The sequence below is a fragment of the Rhinopithecus roxellana genome, chromosome 3 (genome assembly GCF_007565055.1).
Source record: "Rhinopithecus roxellana isolate Shanxi Qingling chromosome 3, ASM756505v1, whole genome shotgun sequence".
NCBI lineage: Eukaryota > Metazoa > Chordata > Mammalia > Primates > Cercopithecidae > Rhinopithecus > Rhinopithecus roxellana.
The window spans coordinates 159,159,718-159,179,667 of NC_044551.1; the positions used below are offsets into that span (position 1 = coordinate 159,159,718).

The window sequence follows — 19,950 nt, forward strand, 5'->3', positions numbered from 1 at the left end:
CCAGGGTGGTCTCGATCTCCTGACCTCATGATCCACCCACCTCAACCTCCCAAAGTGCTGGGATTACAGGCGTGAGCCACTGTGCCTGGCTGCTAATGCATTATAATTAGCATATAATGAGCAGTGAGGACGACCAGAGGTCAGTGTTTTTGCGTCCTTGGTTTTGGTGCTCTCCACCAAATATCTTGAAAGACATTTGCCTGCTATCTCTACTGCTCAACTCCAGTTACAGTCTGGTTTCTGCTTCTACCATGGCACTGAAACTGCCCTGCCAGGCTTACAGCAAGCAACTCTGAACTCCAAATGTTTTGAGAGTTTCATCCCCATCAGTGAAAACAAATTGAGTATGTGCCTCAACATATGAATATTTATTTATAAATTATGTACATATGCTAATGTATAGATATTGTATCTACCACGAAATATAAACCAAAATAAATAAGAGATGATTTAAATATAGAAGTTTGAATTATTTTCCCTAGTGGATTGTCTCCTGCCTGCCTCTTTGGTCTGCTTACTGATTTCAATATATTTATTTTTTTGTCAGCTTTATTGAGATATAATTTAATGTGGTAAAATCAATTTTAAGTATACAATTCAATGAGTTTAGACAAATGTGTAAAGTCTTATAACTACTATCCCAATCATAACATAGAACATTCCAACACCTCCAAAAGGTCCCTCATTTTTATTTTCAGCGAATTCCTTACCTCTTCCCCTGACCCCTAGCAATAAGCAACCTGCTTTTTAATCACTATAATTTGCATTTTCTAGAATTTCATATAAATTAAATAACACAGAAGGTCGTTTTTTGTTTGTATCTGATGTCTTTCACTTACCATGATGCTTTTGAGATTCGTTCATGCTGCTGCATGTGTGGGTAGTGTTTTCATTTTTATGTCTCAGTAATTATCTGTTGTATGAGGATGCTATAATATGTTTACTCATTTACCTGTTGAAGGACAGAAATTTATGACTAAAGTTGCTATAAGCATTGACATATAAGTATTTGTGTAGATACGCGTTTTTATTTCTCTTAGGTCAATACCTAGGAGTGGGATTTCTAAGTCGTATGGTAAGTATATGTTTAACTTTATCAGAAACTGCCAAACTGTTTTGTAAAGTGCTTGAAAAATCGCATCCTCATCAGCAATCTATGAAAGTTCCGTTTGTTCCCACGTCCTCACCAACATTTAATATTGTCAGTCTTTTACATTTTAGCCATTGAGGGGGATATGTAGTGCTATATCCAAAGCTGATTACTGCAGCTTTATAAAAAGTTTTAAAATAATCCTTTAATTTTTTTAAATCAAAATTGTTTACACTTCCCTCTTTTTTTTTTTTTTTTTTTTGAGACAGAGTCTCTGTCACCCAGGCTGGAGTACAGTGGTATGATCTTGGCTCATGCAACCTCTAACTCCCAGGTTCAAGTGATTCTCTTGCCTCAGCCTCCCGAGTAGCTAGGATTACAGGCACACACCACCACACCAGGCTAATTTTTGCATTTTTAGTAGAGACGGGGTTTCGCCAGGTTGGCCAGGCTGGTCTCAAACTCTTGACCTCAAGTGATCCACCTGCCTTGGCCTCCCAAAGTGCTGGGATTACAGGCATGAGTGGCTGCACCCAGCCCCCTACTTTTTAATATAAGTATCTAAATCTGCCATCTTGCTACTTGTTTTCTATTTGTCCCATCTGTGTTTTGTTGTTCCTTTTTTCTTTTTCTGCATTCTTTTAGATTAAGTGCTTCAATATTATTTCTTAGAAACTTTATTGAGGAATAATTTACATACCATAAAATTCTTCCATCTTAAATATACAATTTGGCCAGGTGCAGTGGCTCATACTTGTAATCCCAGCACTTTGGGAAGCTGAAGTGGGAGGATTGCTTGAGCCCAGGAGTTCAAGGCCAGCCTGGGCAACATAGTGAGACCCCTGTCTCTACAAAAAAGCATTTTTTAAAAATTAGCCAGGCATGTTGTTGTGTGCCTGTGGTCCTAGCTACTTGGGAGGCTGAGGTGGGAGGATCGCCTGAGTCCAGCAGGTTGAGGCTGCAGTGAACCAAGATTGCACAGCTGCACTGCGGCCTAAGATATATATATATATATACACACACACACACACACACGCACATTTTCTCCTTGTTTATCATATAATCAATAAATATAACTATCCTTAGTCCAGCAGCCCAAGTTGCTGCTCTGCCTATGGAGTAGCCATTTTTTATTCCTTTACTTTCCTAATAAACTGGCTTTCACTTAAAAATAAAAAAGAAAAAAAGACATTTGGTGGAGAAGGGTATGGATAACTACAGGGAGAGTGGAAAGTTGAGGGAAGGTGATTATTTTTAGGATGCGTCATTTTAGTATAGGTTTAGAGGAAGGAGTCAGGAAACACAGACTGATGAAACAGGAGGGAGAGAGAAGGAGCTACTGTGACGTTTCCAGAGTTTGCAGGAGGAGTTGGTTCTGGGGTCTCAGTGAAGATTTAAAAAGTAATGGCAAAAACCACAATTACTTTTGCACCAACCAAATGATTTGTATATAAATCATTATAAATATGTAATGATTTATATATAAATCATTAAAAATATGTAATGATTTATATATAAATCATTAAAAATATGTAATGATTTATATATAAATCATTAAAAATATGTAATGATTTATATATAAATCATTAAATTATAAATTTCATGATTTTTAGTAAATTTACAAAATTGTGCGACGATCACAACGATCCAGTTTTAGAATATTTCTGTCACCCCAAAAAGATCCCTCATGCCCATTTGTTGTCAATATGATTCTATTTTATCTCCTTTATTGGTTTAATTAGCTATACCTCATTTTATTTTTCTTGGAGGTTCTTTCGGGGTTTACAGTGTACATCTTGAACTTAGTGCCGTCTGTCTTCAATTAATAAGTCATTTAACGTTTGTCATAAGAACCTTGCAACAGTATATTTCCACCCCTTCTCCTTCCTAGCCTTTGTGCTATTCTTGTCACTCATTTTATTTTATTTCCACATGTGCTATAAACCCCTCAAAACATTGTTGCTGTTTTCCCTTTGAATGACCAAATCTCAAGGTTTTTTTTTTTTTTTTTTTTTTTTTTTTTTTTTGAGACGGAGGCTCACTCTCTCACCAGGCTGGAGTGCAGTGGTGTGATCTCGGCTCACTTCAGCCTACACCTCCCAGGTTCAAACTATTCTCCTTTCTCAGCCTTTTGAATAGCTGGGACTACAAGCATACGCCACCACACCCGGCTAATTTTTGTATTTTTAGTAGAGATGGGGTTTCACCATGTTGGCCAGGATGGTCTTGATCCCTTGACCTCATGATCCGCCCACCTTGGCCTCCCGAAGTGTTGGGATTACAGGCATGAGCCACCACCCAAGATTTTCAAAAGGGAGAAGAAAAGGTATTTTATATTTCCCGACCTATTTTTCGTTTCTAGCACTCTTCATTCCTTTGTGTAGATCCACATTTCCATTTGGTATCATTAGTCTTCTGCCTGAAAGACTTCCTTTAACATTTCTAATAGTGGTGGTCTGTTGGTGATGAATTCTTCCTATGTTTAAAATGTCTTTATTTCACTTCTGGTTTTGAAAAATATTTTTGCTGGGTCTAGGTTAACGTTTTTTTTTCTTTCAGTACTTTTAAGATACCACTGTCTTCCGAGTTGTATTGGTTATGACAAGGAGTCTACTGTCAATCTTTATTTCCCTTTGTTTTTTTCTCTACTTTAAAAAATTTTTCTCGGCTGGGCGCGGTGGCTCAAGCCTGTAATCCCAGCACTTTGGGAGGCCGAGACGGGCGGATCACGAGGTCAGGAGATCGAGACCATCCTGGCTAACACGGTGAAACCCCGTCTCCACTAAAAATACAAAAAAACTAGCCGGGCGAAGTGGCGGGCGCCTGTAGTCCCAGCTACTCGGGAGGCTGAGGCAGGAGAATGGCGTAAACCTGGGAGGCGGAGCTTGCAGTGAGCTGAGATCCAGCCACTGCACTCCAGCCCTGGCGACAGAGTGAGACTCTGCCTCAAAAAAAAAAAAAAAAAAAAAAAAAAATTTCTCTTTATCACTAGTTATGAACAATGTGATTATCATATGCCTTGGTGTAGTCTTCTTTATGTTTCTTCTGTTTGAGATTTGTTAAGCTTATTGCACCTGTGGGTTTCTAGTTTTCCTCAAATTTGGAAAAATTTTGGCTGTTACTTCTTCAGATATATTTCATGCCCTCTATTTCTGTCCTGTTTTTCATGCTCCAATTATATTTGCCTGCTTGACATTGTCCCACAGCTCACGGATGTGCTGTTCATTGTTTTTAGTTTTGTTTTTTTTTCTGTCAGTGTTTTTACTGACAGATGGTTTCAATTCATTAACCTTTTTTTCTGCAGTATCTAATGTCTTAATCGCATCCAGTTTATTTTACATCTCAGACATTCTATTTTTCACCTCTGGAAGTTTGATTCATAACTTTTTTTTGCCTTCCATGTCTCTCCTTAACATGCTCATGCTTTCCTTTAATTTTCTTGAACGTACATAGTTAGAATGCTGTTTTAATGTTTTCATATACTAATTGCGTCATCTGCAGCATCTCGGGTCTATTCCTCAGTAGGGGTTATGTTTTCCTACTTTGTGCATGCCTGTCAACTTTTGATTGGATGCTAAATATTGTGAAGTCTACATTGTGGAGTGCTGGGGTGCTTTGCATTCCCATAAACATTGTTGGACTTTGTTCTGGGATGCAGCGGGATACAGCTGTGTTGCTTGGAGTTAATCTGATACTTTGAGTCTTGCTTTTCAACTTCGTGAGGCTGAGTCTAGAGCAGAACTTAGTCCAAATCTGGAGTTGACAAACTGTGGCCCACAGACAAGCTGTCAGTATTGGTAAATAAAATCTTATTGGAACATGGCCACACCCATTTGTTTACATATCGTCTAGTGCTGCTTTTATATTTCAGCAGCAGAATTGGGTTGCTGTAGCAGCAGTGGCTGTTATGAACCACAAGCCTAAAAAATGTTGTATCTGGTCCTTTAAGAAAAAAGGGGCCGGGCACGGTGGCTCAGGCCTGTAATCCCTGCACTTTGGGAGGCCGAGGCGGGTGGATCATGAGGTCAGGAGATCGAGATCATCCTGGCTAACATGGTGAAACCCTGTCTCTACTAAAAATACAAAAAACTAGCCAGGTGTGGTGGCCGGCACCTGTAGTCCCAGCTACTCCCGGGAGCTGGAGCTTGCAGTGAGCCGAGATCATGCCACTGCACTCCAGCCTGGGCGACAGAGCCAGACTCTGTCTCAAAAAAAAAAAAAAAAAAAAGAAAAAGAAAAAAGAAAAAGGTTGCCTGGCCGAGCTTGGAGGCCCATGCCTATAATCCCAGCACTTTGGGAGGCCAAGGCAGGTGGATCACTTGGAGTCAGGAGTTTGAGACCAGCCTGACCAACATGCAAAACCTGCTCCATGTATTAGAAGGTCTTTCCCCTTTGATTGGTTGGAACATGAACTACTCTTGGCCATGTCTGAGCTCTGAAAATTATTCCACTTACTTTATTCCTCTTTGCACTGTGGCCTGGAAACTCTATCCAGACAGTGAGCTGGGGCGCTCTCAGGGCTCACCTAATTTGTTTTCTTTTCTCAGGGGATCATTGTCTTGTGCTTTGTCTAAAAACTTGTCCAGTGTTGGCCAGGCGCCGTGGCTCATGCCCGTAATCCCAGCACTTTGGGAGGCTGAGGCGGGCGGATCACGAGGTCAGGAGATCGAGACCATCCTGGCTAACGGCTAACACTGTGAAACTCCGTCTCTACTAAAAATACAAAAAATTAGCCGGGGGTGATGGCGGGCGCCTGTTATCCCAGCTACTTGGGAGGCTGAGGCAGGAGAATGGCGTGAACCCAGGAGGCAGAGCTTGCAGTGAGCCGAGATCACACCACTGCACTCCAGCCTGGGTGACAGAGCGAGACTCCGTCTCAAAAAATAAATAAATAAATAAAAAACTTGTCCAATGTCTAAAAACTGTTGTTTCATAAATTGCGTGTCTTTTCTAGTTATTTAAGGTAGGAGAATAAATCACCCTCTGTTATTCCATTATGGCTGAAAGCTAACATTCCTTACCTTTTTTTTTTTTTTTTTAACTTTTTGTCCTCTTCTGATTACAAAAGTGGTATGTGTTCCTAACCTACTGGCTTCTCTGCCACAGTGGAGCTGATTGGCCACCCCAGCTTTTTGCAGTTACTCCACTTTTTTTTTTGAGACAGTCTGGCTCTGTCACCCAGGCTGGAGTGCAATGGCGCAATCTCCGCTCAATGCAACCTTCGCCTCCCGGGTTAAGCGATTCTCCTGCCTCAGCCTCCCGATTAGCTGCTATAGGTGTACGCCACCATGCACCACTAATTTTTGTGTTTTTTAATAGAGACAGGGTTTCACCATGTTGGCCAGGCTGGTCTTGAAATCCTGACCTCAGGTGACCTCCCCGCCTTGGCCTCCCAAAGTGCTGGGGTTACCAGTGTGAGCCACTGCAACCGGCCACTTTTATGGTATCTTTTCTGTCACCCCACTTTCATGATATCTCTTCCATCTGCGATCTCTTTTTTATCTGTTCTTTGTTGGTTTCGTCCGCCTTAAATATTAGGATATCAAGTAGTAATAATCCCGGTTTCTCACCATTCCTCCATTCTCCTGTAGCTTCAACCACCATGTGAATGGGGATCCTTAGGGATTTAAAGTATACTTTTTAGTTGTTCAGTCCTAGATTGAAATCTTGGTTGTACTATTTATTATGACATGGGCAGACTCAGGTTTTCTGGCATTAAGAATAATCTCTAACATTTTTGTGCTCTTAATTCATACCTGGGCTGGGCACAGTGGCTCACACCTGTAATCCCAGCAATTTGGGGGGCCGAGGTGGGGGATCACCTGAGGTCAGGAGTTGGAGACCAGCCTGGCCAACATGGTGAAACCCTGTCTCTACTAAAAATACAAAAAATTAGCAGGGTGTGGTGGCAGATGCCTCTAATCCAAGCTACTCAGGAGACTGAGGCAGGAGAAGCGCTTGAACCCAGGAGGCAGAGGTTGCAGTGAGTCAAGATGGCACCGTTGCACTCCAGCCTGGGCAACAAGAGCCAAACTCTGCCTCAGAAGCAAAAAACAACCAAACAAAAAAAGCCATACCTGATGATGGGCTCTGTACATCACACATATCTGTAATCTTCCACAGCAACTCTATGAGGGAGGTACTTTTGTTATTCCTAGTTTATAATGGAGAAAACCGAGATTCAGATAAGTTAGGTTACTTGGCTCAGGTGGACAAGCTAGAATTTGGACCAAGGATTTTCTGATGAGACCAGCTGACCAGCTATCCTTTCTCCCTAAGATCTTCTCCGTCTGATCTTCTGTTTGGGTGCTGAAAGTCCTGCTTGCTGGGAAACCCCTCAGAACTGGAAAAACTGGGGTAGTTGACCAGCACAGGTAGTTGCCCTGCTCTGCCTGGATCGCTTCCCTGTACTCATTTCATATTTTGTATAATTTAAACTCTAAATGCATGTTGAGTAGTTTGTATGGTGCCTGACACACAGTAAGCACTTAAAAGTGCAAGCTGAGCCAGGCGCGGTGGCCCAAGCCTGTAATCCCAGCACTTTGGGAGGCCGAGACGGGCGGATCACGAGGTCAGGAGATCGAGACCATCCTGGCTAACTCGGTGAAACCCCGTCTCTACTAAAAACTACAAAAAACTAGCCGGGCGAGGTGGCAGACACCTGTAGTCCCAGCTACTTGGGAGGCTGAGGCAGGAGAATGGCGTAAACCTGGGAGGCGGAGCTTGCAGTGAGCTGAGATCCGGCCACTGCACTCCAGCCCGGGCGACAGAGCGAGACTCTGTCTCAAAAAAAAAAAAAAAAAAAAAGTGCAAGCTGTTATTACTGCTCCTGTTTCTAAGCCTTCTGAATACAAGTGGTGGACATTCGTTGGTCTTTCTGATGACCCAACATCTGAACATCATTTCTCTGTGTTGGGAATCTTCCGCCTTATGGGGCCGAACGCACTTCCCACTCCAGAGTAATCCTTCCCACGCTGACAGCGAGAACGCAGGCATGTGGCTCAGGCCCCACCTGTCAGAAGCCCGTGCTCTGATCCTGATTAGAAGCGGGGCCCACACACATCTCTCCTGGTGAGGATGACAGTGGCAGGATTCTGGAAGCAGAACGCAAGCCAGGGCTGCGAGATAGAGTCGGTTTCCAGTGGTATCAACAAGGGGCTCCTCACTGGCTGAGGTCTGGAATGAATTCGATGTTTGCTCCTGGCTATAAAGGGGCGAACCTTGGTTATCTGGCTGTTCTGGAAATTACAAGAATTGCCAGATATCCTCTAGCAATTTCCTCTTGTGTTTGAATTAGCCTGAGTTGCTTTCGTTTCTCTACAACCGAGTGCACTGATTGATACATATACCATCTGGATATTGTGGGCACTTCAAACTTAATGCATCCCAAATAGAATTCGTTGCCTTTCCTCAGAGACTGCCATCTCTCATATTCTTCATCACAAGCACAGCTCCTCAGCATTTGCTGGATTTATGAAATTAGAAACTATTTTCTGATTTCTAATTTCAACTCCTCCTTCCTAAACCCCCAGCCCTCACCATTTACCAAGAAAGCGTCGACCCTTTCTGGGTTTCCCTTTCTATCTTCTTTGCTGTTGCCTTCACCCAGGCCCTCTTGCCTTGAACATGGCACAGCCTCAGATCTGGTCATCTTTTTGCCGTTCTCCAGCAGAGATGAAGAGCAGGAAACAGAAGGTCCCGTGTCACTTGTGATGGCCAAAGATGAGGACAAAATAGAAAAGAAAAGGAGGTGGATGAGGGTGGATTCAAACTGGAGAAATTAATGTTTGGGATGGAAGAGATGAAAAACTTTTTCAAAGGGGATAGAGTAAAAAATACAGCTGATCAGCTGGGCGTGGTGGCTCACGCCTGTAATCCCAGCATTTTGGGAGGCTGAGGCATGTGGATCACCTAAGGTCATGAGTTCAAGACCAGCCTGACCAACATAGTGAAACACCGTCTCTACTAAAAATACGAAAAAGTTAGCCCGGCATGGTGGCGGGCGCCTGTAGTCCCAGCTACTCGGGAGGCTGAGGCAGGGGAATGGTGCGAACCTGAGAGGGAGGCGGAGCTTGCAGTGAGCCAAGATCGCGCTACTGCACTCCAGCCTGGGTGACAGAGCAAGACTCCATCTCAAAAACAAACAAACAAAAAAAAACCCAGAAAACAAAAAGCTGATCCTCTTTATTCACAGAAGCCATATTTGCACATTCACCTACTTGCTAACATTTACTTGTAACTCCAAAAATCAATATTTGTAGTGCTTTTGTGGACATCATGGGAGCAGAACAAAATTTGAGTCACTCAGTGCACGTGGTGCCAGCTGAGTTGGAACAACGTGACACTCTGCCTTCACTGTTCAGCCCTCATACTGTGGTCAAGTGTCCTCTTAGTGTTCTGTGTGTGCTGTGTTTTTCACGTTTTTGTGCTTTTGTTAGCGATTTTGTTGTTCATTTTTTATTTTTCAAAAATTTTTAAGAGACAGGATCTCCCCTTTTTGCCAAGGCTGATGTGAAATGCAGTGGTGTGATTGTAGCTCACTGTAACCTTGAACTCCTGGCCTCAAGAATCCTCCCGCCTCGGCCTCCCACAGTTCTGGGACTACAGGTGCATACCACCACTCTTGGCCTTGATATTGCTGTTTAAATGGCCTCCAGGCATCGTGCTATCTAGTGTTCCCAAGCTCCAGAAGGCTGTGATGTGCCTTGCAAAGAAAATACATGTATTAGATAAGCTTTGTTTAGGCTTGACTTTTAGTGCTGCTGGCTGAGTTCAGTGTTATTGAATCAAAAATATGTATTAAGTGAGTTTGTCTTTAAACAGAAATGTACATAAAGCACATCGATGTATTGATCAGTTGACAAAAAATGTTGATCAGTTTGGCTAGAGGCTTTAAGAAACCTCCCTCTGGCCGGGCGCGGTGGCTCAAGCCTGTAATCCCAGCACTTTGGGAGGCCGAGACGGGCGGATCACGAGGTCAGGAGATCGAGACTATCCTGGCTAACACTGTGAAACCCCGTCTCTACTAAAAAATACAAAAAACTAGCCGGGCGAGGTGGCGGGCGCCTGTAGTCCCAGCTACCCGGGAGGCTGAGGCAGGAGAATGGCGGGAACCCGGGAGGCGGAGCTTGCAGTGAGCTGAGATCCGGCCACTGCACTCCAGCCCCTGCGACAGAGTGAGACTCCGTCTCACAAAAAAAAAAAAAAAAAAAGAAACCTCCCTCTGTATTTCCCTTGGGAGCAATGGTTTAGTATTTGCCAATGCAGTGTTTGCAGTGACTTTATGGAACTACTGCGAGTTATGAGAATTGACTGCATACTGGTGCTCATATTCCGCCCCTTGATCCTGAATATGCTTGATTTGGAAAAGGGGAAGTGGTTCATTGCACCCTCAAGTTAATACTTCTGAGAAATGTATCAGTTAGAAGTCAAGCAGAGGAGCAACACCAGTAGGAGATACATGTTTTAATAAATATATGACAAGGAATTGGCTTACATAATTGTGCGGCTTGGCTAAGTAAGCCTGAAACCCATAGGGCATACTATCAGGAAGGAAGAATCACATAGGCATTGCTGAAGCTTGTCCACAGGCAGCCAAATAGGGAACATCCGGTGAAGGAAAAGCAATTGTGGATCCACCTGCTGTTGGAATCTCTTTTACCAGGAAAAGCTCAGTCGCTTTTAATGGCTCACTTGATTGAGTTTGGCCCATCGAATATAATCTCCCTAGATTAGAGTCAACTGATTAGGGCCTTTAATCACTTCTATAAAATGCCTTCACAGCAGCACCTAGGTTAGGGTTTGATTGAATAACTAGGAGAAGGTATGTGTCGCAAAAAGGTTGCTGCCCATGTATTTAGTCACACAGAAACTTCTAAAGATCATTGCAATGATACATAAATGTAGATTTTAGGCTGGGTGTGGTGGCTTACAACTGTAATATCAGCACTTTGGGAGGCCAAGCTGGGAGGATTGCTTGAGCCCAGGAGTTCAGGACAATCCTAAGCAAATAGTGAAACCCTGTCTCTCTAAAAAATACAAAAATTAGTCCAGTGTGGTGGCACGTGCCTGTAGGCCCCGCTACTTGGGAGGCTGAGGTGGGAGGATGATTGAGCCTGGGAGGCTGAGTGCAGTGATCATGCCACTGCACTCTAGCCTGGGCAACAGAGCCAGATGCTGTCTCAAAAAACAGTGTAGGTTTTAATGCAAGTTATTTTGTTTCTATAAGTTTGAATGATGAGTTCTGCATAAGTAAAGTCACATGATTTCACTTGGCTGTCTTTTGATCAACTGAGATTTCATTACTTCTCCCTTCTTTTCTAGGACCAGGCACCATTCCGAGTTTCTTCTATAAACCGGGTACTCTGACCTTCCTCATTTTACAAGTAGAGACACTGGAGCATTGGGAAGTTAACTATCTCTACTAAGTGATGAAGCCAGGATTTTAATCCTGGTAGTCTAGAGCCAGAACCTGTGTTCTTAACCTTCATGCTATGCTGAGTCTCAATATGACATGAAGAAAGTCATTTCTATCAAGACCCCTTCATGTTTTAGGTAGGCAGGTCTGCATGAGAAGCACATGAGAACTCATGCAGTTCTTGGTTGTCTGGTAGCACAGGGGAGCATATATTCTTGTTAAAGACATTAGTGTCTCTTTCATTGCTGGAATCTTAGGCTCTACTTCTAGAACCCCAGTCCCTCTGGCCCTGTTCTTGGACCATGTACCACCTAAAGTCCCTTGAATCATTTAAACCTTGAAGTCATACAGATTCCCCACTTGCCCCACACTCATGCCTTCTTCTACAAAATCACGCAGATTTGTGTCCTGAGGCTTTAATTAACTCTCCTGGCCAGGTTAGACCTTCCCAAAGAACTTTATTATTTTGTTCTGCTCCATTGCCCATTAATTTATTCATGCATTCATGTATTCATGTATGCAAGCAACCCAATGTTTGAGTATTTACTACGTGCCAGGTACCATGCTAGGTACTGGGGATATAGTCATTAATAGGATAGACAGCTCTCAGCACCTTGAAAGTGGTTATAATCCCATGTCCCAGAGAAAAAGTCTGGGGAGTAGGATCACCTGCTGATGTGGTTTGGATTTATATCCCTGCCCAAATCTTGTCGAATTGTAATCTCCGGTGTTGGAGGAGGGGTTTGATGGGAGGTGGTTGGATCATTGGGGTAGATTTCCCCCTTGCTGTTCTCATGATAGTAAGTTCTCATGAGATCTGGTTATTTAAAAGTGTGTAGCACCTCCCCCTTCACCTTCTTCCTTCTTCTCCAACCGTGTAAGGCGTGCCTGCTTCTCCACTTTCTGCCATGATTTTAAGTTTCCAGAGGCCTCCCTAGACATGCTTCTCATACAGCCTGTAGAACTGTGAGTCAGTTGAACCTCTTTTCTTTATAAATTACCCAGTCTCAGGTATTTCTTTATAGCAGTGCAAGAACAGACTAATACACCCGTCAAACAGGAAAGCAGGCCCACAATGCCTTGCATGCTGCCTTTCTTCCTGATTCGGCAGGTATTTGCAGAAGTGTGTGTTTTCCCCTATACAGGTGAATGTGTTAAAATAATTTTACATCAGTAAAAGCCCCTCTTCATCAGCCTCCTTGTTTTTTTCATCCCTTCTCCTTTCTATTGTCATAGGAATCCTTGGGGGGTCTCTTCGCCAGCCAGAAACCTCTGTGGCCAATGGTGCCATCTTCCTGAGTATTACTTGTACCCACTGGATTCATTCTGCCTACTCGGCTTGGCAGGCTGCGCTCAGCTCACAATAATGGGCTGGATCCCACACCTGCCAAGGGTGAGCCAGGTGCAGAGCAGTGAGGGGTGTGTGGGTAAGCAAGTGTGGGGTCTGGCCACTGTGCACAACCAGGCACACTGGCTACTGTGGCAAGGCAGGCACCTCCAGGCACCAACACAGGTATTGGCTGTGTGTGAGGCTGTGGCTGGACCGGTTGTACTGCATGCAGCTTCTGCTATGGGTACCTGCATCTTGATGAGGGGAACATGGTGGCACCCAGAAGCTTGTAAACACCAGGAACCACAGAACCCTAAGGAGGGTGTCACAGTCCTGGCTCAGGAAATGCTAAGTCTGGGCTCCTCAAAAGGCTGCAGGTCTTTTCTCCTTCTTTTCATCTACAATGTGGTGAGCAGGGGGCATGTTCCAGCCCTATTTGTGTTACAACTCTTTTAGTCCTGTTATTTGGCAGGTCCTGAGTTCTTGTCCCATATCCAGGAAGAGTGAGGTACATGTACAACTGGAGGGTGAGCATGGCAGAGAGGAGCTTCACTGGGCAGCAGAACAGTTCTCAGGAGACCTGAAATGGGAAGCTTCCATCCACAGGCAGGTCATCGTGAAAAGTGTACAGCTCTCAGTGGAGAGGAGACCTGCAGTGGGTAGCTCCTCTCTGCAGGTTGGGGGACGTCCTGACAAGTTCATTCAGCTCTCTGCTGAGAGGAGACCCACAGTGGGTAGCTCCTCTCCGCAGACAGGTCCTCCTGACTTCTGTCAAAGTCTGGGTGAGTTTGGGGTTTTTATGGGCTTCAGAAGGGAGGAAGTGGATGCTGATTGGTCCTTGGGTAGCCATGAGCAGGCCTGGAAAAAGCACCGTAAGAGGCTGGGCATGGTGGCTCATGCCTGTAATCCCAGCACTTTGGGAGGCCGAGGCGGGCAGATCGTGAGGTCAGGAGATGGAGACCATCCTGGCTAACACGGTGAAAGCCTGTCTCTACTAAAAATACAAAAAAAAAAAAAAGTGCGGGACGTGGTGGCAGGCACCTGTAGTCCCAGCTACTTGGGAAGCTGAGGCAGGAGAATGGCATGAACCCAGAAGGCAGAGCTTGCAGTGAGCCGAGATCATACCACTGCACTCCAGCCTGGGGGACAGAGTGAGACTCCATCTCAAAAAAAAAAAAACAAAAAGCACCGTAAGTTCTCACTCCAGTCTGCAGAACCAGCAGCCTGGCCTCCAGGCCATCCCTGGCCTAAAGGTGGGGTTTCACTGGGGACCCACATTTTTTTGGCTGGGAACCTGTCTGCCTCCTGCTGCCGTCCATGATGTCCAGGCTGTTCATGCTGAGGGGTGCCTGTAGGCCCTCGCTGAGCAGCCCTCACAACCCGCTCAGCGTCCCTCCTGTGCTCATCGGCACCCAAAGTCCAGAGGGGGCTGTGGCAACAGAGGGCTGGCGTGTCAGCACTACCCCAAGTGTGCTGGGTTGTGACAGTGCCTGGGCTTGGCTTCAGCTTCACTCTGAAATTGGTGCAGGTGCTGGGAGTGAGGAGAGGCCAGGCAGCGGGAGTAGGCACTTCTGAGCCTGCAGGGGAAAGGAGCCTTCCGAGGCCCCCAAGAGTGCAGAGATGTCCAGGTCCACAGCTGTGGCTGGGTGGCTGCAGCTGCACCTGGGAGGGTGGGGCTCCCACCCCTCCAACTCAGAAGGGGTTGGAGCTCCTGCCTGTTCCTGGCTTCCACCGACTCTGTGAAGTGCACAGCCCTGGCTGCATCTCCCGCACTGCAGCCAGTGTCATGGCAGTGGCCGTTCCAGACAGGCCACTGTTGCTGTCACCACTCTACTCCATCAGACTTTATTCATTTAGAGTATAACTTTCTAGGTCTTTCTTCCATGCATTTATAAACATATATGAATATATTTTGTTCAAAAAGAATTTATAATGGTACACAATATTCCGTAAATGCTAATTGGTGGATGGAATCATTTTCACATGTGTTGCTCTCCAGTTTGCTTGCTTCCTTCCCGGATTTCTGTACCTTTTCCAGGTAGAGTGGCTAGGTGTATTAGGAAAGTAATGTCTCTGAATTCCTGGTTTTTCCTATTAGCCATGTTGACTAGATGTGGCCGTAAGAGTTGCTGTGTTAGTCAACTCAGGCTGCCATAACAAAACATTATAAGTTGTGTGGCTAAAAGAATAGAACTTTATTTCTCATGGTTCTGAAGCCTGGGAAGTCCAGCATGGTCGGTTTCTGGTGAGGGCTCTCTTCCTGGCTTGCAGACAGCCATCTTCTTGCTGTGTCCTCACATGGTGGAGAAAGAGAGTTCAATCTCTCTCTCTCTTTTTTTTTTTTATAAAGACACCAGTCCTATTGAATTAGGACCTCATCCTTATGGTTTCATTTAACTTCAGTTACCTCTTAAAGACCCTATCACCTAATAGTCATTTTAGGGGTTAGGACTTCAACATGTGGGTTTTGGGGAGACACGACTCAGTCCACAGCATTGTCCATGATGTCTGTACATGCCTCAGGGCAACCATATACATAGCGGGGCTGCTCCAGTGCATCTAGTTCAGGCCTCTGCCCCCAGTGGACACTCTTTAGGTTTGTGGACACATGTGCTTTTTAGATTAGTACTGCTCCTTGCCCTGTGACTTGAGATAAGCTGAGAGCCTCCCAATGGCCTCCATCCCTAGCATTCCATTTGAATTAGTGGAAATTTCAACTACCACTTTGTGAATGGTTCCAGGTGTGCAGGCTTGGGGAGACCAATATAGCTGGAAAGCCAAGCTTAAATATTAAATCAAGCTTGGGGTGGAGGGCAGTTACCATCACCTAAGGATCTAGGAAGAGCGTACTATCATGGGATGACTCAGGCCTGTTAAAAATAGGGGGATAGGCCTATGTCTTGATGGATCAAGTGGCATGCCAAAGCCAGTTAATTAACCTCACACTTCAGCTCAAATCTTGGTTAGTTTTAAAGGCTCAGAAGGACGAAGAAGCATATAGAAAAACATATGGAGTCCCCACAGAGTTACTGAGAAGAGAGAACTGTTCACTGGGAGATTTGAGGGCTAATTAAGAAGGGGATTTCAAAGAAGAAAACTGTCAAGTGGCCACATAGGATTCTGTCGTGGGGATTCTGAGTCACTGGGATGCTGTGAGACATATTTCTGTTGTGGTTTAGATGCCAGGATGAGAGTGTGAAGCAGGGCTTTGGGGTAGATGGAATTGGAGGATGTTTGTGGAAGAAATATTGGGAGGGAAATGAGCTCCTGGCTTGATGTGGCATGAATACTTGCAAGACACGTCAAACATGAAGACTGCATATGTTATCTAGAAATGAAATGTCATTCTGTCAAATGAAATGACAGAACCATGTGGCAAGTGGGACGGCAGAGTAGATCTGCAAAAACCAGAAGGTTGGTTGAGAGTGGGCAAAGGACCAGGACTGTGAGGCTAGTAACCTGCTTTCATCATGGGGTGAGTTCCGTCAGCCATGAATGTGGATTAGGGACAATTGTTCAGCTTGAGAAGTTCATATCTGGTAGCTACACTGTGGAAAATCACTGTGTTTCATCAGGCAGTGGGAAAAGAAGGTGCCAGAATGGTTATAATCCTAGACCTTGTAATCAGACAACCTCCAGGACTTTCTAGAGGCTAGTTATAATTTCTCCAAGCCTCAGTTTCCTTATCTGTAAAGGTGGATAAAAATAGTACTGATATGGTTCGGCTGTGTCCCCACCCAAATCTCATCTTGAATTGTAGTTCCCATAATCCCCACATGTCATGGGAGGGACCCAGTGGGAGGTAATTGAATCATGGGGGCAGTTACTCCTATGGTTTTCTCGTGATAGTGAGTTCTCATGAGATCCGATGGTTTTGTAAGGGGCTTTTCCTCCTTCGTTGGGCACTTTTCCTTCCTGCCACCATGTGAAGAAGGACGTGTTGGCTTCCTCTTCCAACATGATTGTAAGTTTCCTGAGGCTTCCCCAGTCACGCAGAACTATTAGTCAATTAAACCTCTTTTATAAATTACCCAGTCTTGGGCATGAGAATGGGCCAATACAAGTACCTACCTGTTAGGGCTGTCAAAAGGACTAAATGAGGCCAGGTGCAGTGACTCACACCTATAATCCCAGCACTTTGGGAGGCTGAGACAGGAGGATGGCTTGAGCCCAGGAGTTCGAGACTAGCCTGGGCCACATAAAAGACCTTGTCTCTACAAAAAATAAAAAAATTCACCTGGCACAGTGGCATGTGCCTGTGATCCCAGCTACTTGGGAGGCTCAGGTGAGAGAATCATCTGAGTTCAGGAGGTCGAGGCTGCAGTGAGCCATGATCACACCACTGTACTGCAGCCAGGGCAACAGTGACACCCTGTCTTAAAAAAAAAGAACTACATGAAGAAATGCCTGTAAAGGGCTTAGATCATGGTAAATGCTTAAGAAATGTTAGTTATAATTATTACAGTTAATATAATTTGTGTCCTCATAACAAGGAAGAACATTCAGTTTCTCGTGTCAGAAAGAATAGACAGTGAAGAAGGAAATAAACAGAACACAGGTGCACCTAAATGGATTTTGGCCAAAGTCATGCAGAAAGGAGCCTAGGAGAGTTTTCAAGCTATGTTAGAAGTGTTTATCAAGTTCGGAAGGGAGATTGAGTAATGTGGGTCTGGGATGGTTGAAAGGGAGGAAAAAAAAGAAAGTGAATTTTATATCCCTGTTATCTTGACTGTCAGTAGCCTGTGTAAAGCACCCATTGTGTGCAGTGTGCCCCATTAGATATAGGATTGCACAGATATAGATGAGCTGACTTCTCTTCACATGGAGTTGACCATACATGTTGTCATGATCAGTAAAGCAAGTGTAGCGATGATGTAAGAACTAAATACAGCAAATGGGTAGGATCACAAATCTAGCACAGGCCTGACTGTATCTAGCTGAAGGCACATCACCTCAGGGACTTCATATATCTTTCTGATATCTTGCATACCCACTTCTTATACTGTACTTTTCTAGATGCTCTAGGAAATTTGCAATCTTATCCCTGATTTTTGTGATGTTTTGGAAGGTAACTGGGGAGCCTATTCAGGAAGTTTTGATGATAGTCCAGGTAATAGGAGATAAGCCCAAATGGGGACAGTGGGATTGGAGAACAGAGAGCAGGTGCAGAAGCTGGTGATACTGCATTGGTAAAATCAGCAGGACCCAGCAAGAATGAATAAAGGGGCACGTGCTGCCGTTCTAGCCTGGGCAACACAAAGTCCTATTTGCAGAGCTTGGGGGATACTGGAGGAACCTGGACAAGGGGTTCTCATGTTTTATAGTGTTTAGGAGTCAACTTTGGAGATGGTTAATGCAGATTCCTAGGATTCACCACAGGCCTACTGAATCTGAATCTCTAAAGTAGACTTGGAAATCTGCCTTTTTAGCAGGTACTCCAGAGGATTCTGATGCAGGTGGTCTGCAGATCATGCCTTGAAAAATGCTGGTCTAAAGAAAATAAACATCTTAGCTTTGGTCCTTCGGAAAGCAGAGTCAGAGGCAAGGACCCTGGTGCTAAAACTTCATCTGGGAGGTGAAATCCCAGGGTAAGGGTGTGTGGGGCACAGGGAGAGACAATGGGATACATGAATTTATTTCCTTTTCTTTTTTTCTGCTGGCTACCATTTCAAAATAAGCCATGAAGGATCAAGCAGGTCACTCAGCATATAGGGCTCTTCCAGGTAATTTACGAGAGGAATCCGGCCTCAGGATAGCGGGAGAAAGAAGGAAACAGGAATCCGCCTCTCTCCCACTCTACCCCTGCTCCTGTTTCTCATTGGTAAAGTGCTCCATGGGAGCTCAGGGTTGTATCACCCATCCTCTCAGTGGCCTCTCAGGAAGCCGGACCTCAGACCATTAGGGGTAGAGGGGCACCCAGGACAGATGGGATCCTGGCCTAGAGAGAAAAGAAGAAGGAAGCAGTGGAGGACATCTGAGAAGGTACACAGACTTGTTTCCAAAGAGAGTAAAGAAGTGAGGCTGGGAAAGGTAGATTTTTTTCAGTTCTATAATTAATTGCAGTTTTGAAGTTGAATAAGAAAGATTTCTAGCGAACTTGTCTAAATGGAGTTATATTTACAATGGGAATAAGAAAGGAAGCCTAGAATTTGTACCCATCATACATTTTCTTTAAAATTTTCTTTATTTGTATCAGAACAACTTCCAGGAAAAGAAGGCACTGAGGATTAAATGCTACGTGGGAGCAGTTGCTGATTTTTGCAATGGGAGGCTGCATAGATTCAAGGTATCACTTATTTATTTTATATCCTGAATTAACTTTCCACCTTCCCAGTCCAAAGTTCTAATAAAAGGTTTCACTTGGATTAGAGAGCAAATGAGCTTGTGACTCTCATCCAAAATCACACAGCTTTTTCTCTGAAGACTTGTAAGTTCCTAAGACACTCTAAAAGGAATATAAAAATAATAATTGTAGTTCTTAAGGAGTGCCAATTGCATACTGGATTCCAGAGAGTAATAACTCCGCTTAATGTTTACATGAAGCTTTCCCTCTGTGTGTTACCAGAACTTGGCTAACATTATATGCTGTCAAATGGCATTAATCTGTCGCAGAAATAGGGGGAATTTAGTCATAGGAAGTTTAAATAACTGATCATGTCCTACAAGGCGTTGGCGAGAAATGGACAATTAGACTTACTTTCCACTACCATCCTGAACCATGTAAAAATATCTTGGGTGGCTGTGAGATCTGATTCTAGGAAGAAATATCCCTTGGCTCTCGTAAAGATGTTGATAACTCAGTTGTAAGAAATTGATTTTAGGGGTGTGTGTGTGTGTCTGTTTGCCCGGGGACAGGATGTAAAAAAAAATAGCTGTTTTTAATGCAGTCGAACTGTGTGTGAGGATAGGTTAAAGGATGGGTGATGACGGTAGACAATTCATGGTTTGCAGTAGAAGTTAAAGGATGGAGAAGGGAACAATGTGTAGAGTCTTAAGTGCCTATAGGTAATGTGGATCAAGAAGTAAAGAAAGGCCGGGCGCGGTGGCTCAAGCCTGTAATCCCAGCACTTTGGGAGGCCGAGACGGGCGGATCACGAGGTCAGGAGATCTAGA

At 44.4% G+C, this 19,950-nt stretch overlaps 1 long non-coding RNA gene across 1 annotated transcript in view; it reads left to right on the plus strand.

The window, feature by feature from the left end:
• Positions 1 to 19,118, plus strand: part of LOC104681836 — a 147,261-nt gene extending 128,143 nt beyond the window's left edge. Inside the window, exon 4 of the long non-coding RNA XR_750616.1 lies at positions 19,034 to 19,118. This is a non-coding gene — a long non-coding RNA (uncharacterized LOC104681836). The remainder of the gene's footprint in view (positions 1 to 19,033) is intronic.
• The last annotated feature ends 832 nt before the right edge of the window (positions 19,119 to 19,950 follow it).